The sequence below is a fragment of the Coffea eugenioides genome, unplaced genomic scaffold (genome assembly GCF_003713205.1).
Source record: "Coffea eugenioides isolate CCC68of unplaced genomic scaffold, Ceug_1.0 ScVebR1_2479;HRSCAF=3511, whole genome shotgun sequence".
Classification (NCBI taxonomy): domain Eukaryota; kingdom Viridiplantae; phylum Streptophyta; class Magnoliopsida; order Gentianales; family Rubiaceae; genus Coffea; species Coffea eugenioides.
Genome location: NW_020862970.1, coordinates 11,563 through 12,897, shown reverse-complemented (window position 1 = coordinate 12,897; position 1,335 = coordinate 11,563). Strand labels below are relative to the sequence as shown.

Here is a 1,335-nt window from a genome sequence, read left to right as displayed (position 1 = left end):
CATCACATTATTCATTTGAACACTCAGCATATTGAGAGTGTCCATTTCTATCATACCTGCGTGACGTCTTGTATTACCTCTCTCATTGGCCCATTGATAGTTATTTGCTGCCATTTCTTCTATCAAATTATGAGCTTCTTGGGGTGTTTTTCCCATTAAAGCTCCACCTGCAGCTGCATCAATAATAGTTTTAGTGGAGAAAGATAAACCATTATAAAAGGTTTGTATGATTAACCACTCCGGCAGTCCATGATGTGGACATTTCCGAAGCAAATCTCTAAACCTTTCCCATGCCTCATATAATGATTCACCTTCCAATTGGCTAAAACTAGTGATATCCATTCTAAGCTTAGCAGTCTTACCTGGTGGAAAATACTTATTTAAGAATGCTCTTGATAATTCATCCCATCCAGTGAAAGTATTGGGAGCATGAGAGTGTAGCCAAAGTTTGGCCTTATCTCTCAATGAAAATGGGAACAATCTTAGCCTTATAGCATCATCACTAACTCCATTCATTTTAATTGTATCAAAAATTTCCAAGAATGTAGCTAAGTGTGTATTAGGATCTTCTACTGCATTACCTCCAAATTGAGATTGTTGAACCATTTGGATAAGTGATGGTTTAATCTCAAAGTTGTTAGCATTTACCGCAGGCCTTGCTATGCTCGTTTGTGAACCTTGTGTTCCCGGTATAGTAAAATCTCGCAGAACTCGCCTATTTAGGTCATTTTCAGCCATTTCTTCTTCAAATGGTAATTCTATCAAGATATCTTCTATTGGCTGCCAAACCTCTTGTTCCTCTTGATGCAGTGTATTCCTCCTTTGTCTCCGCAATGTTCTTTCAATTTCAGGATCAAAATGTCCAACTTCTCTATTTGATCGGTGCATGCACTACAAATAAAAATAAGAGAAATTTTTGTAGTTTTAATTCAACAACTTGGATAAAAACAATGAAAATGTCTAAATTAATAGAGATGACTAGGCCCTAATATTGCCGCTCCCCGGCAACGGCGCCAAAAACTTGACGGGTTTTTACTTTAAGTGCAAGTTTAATTCCGAATTTACACCCGTTGGACTGCAAGTATACAGGTCGCAATTGTAGTACGAGATGTGTATCGGGTCGATCCCACGAGGAGCAATTTAAAACAATTATTAGATACTAATTTACTCTATTATTTAGACTCACAATTAATTTGAGCAGAAACTTCAGATTTTAATTCAACTACAAAAATTCTTAAATAGATAAATGCAATATCTCAAGGGGAGTAGAATTCACTAAATATTAAGATCTAGGGATGTAGATTCCACTTATGACACAAAAGATCTAAAATGAAT

The 1,335-nt window shown here is 36.3% G+C and overlaps 1 non-coding gene across 1 annotated transcript; it reads left to right on the top strand.

Annotated features, from left to right (window-relative positions):
* The first annotated feature begins 244 nt into the window (after positions 1 to 244).
* On the top strand, positions 245 to 351 carry LOC113756766. Its single transcript, XR_003466069.1, has one exon. It is a non-coding gene; the product is annotated as a small nucleolar RNA R71 (small nucleolar RNA).
* The last annotated feature ends 984 nt before the right edge of the window (positions 352 to 1,335 follow it).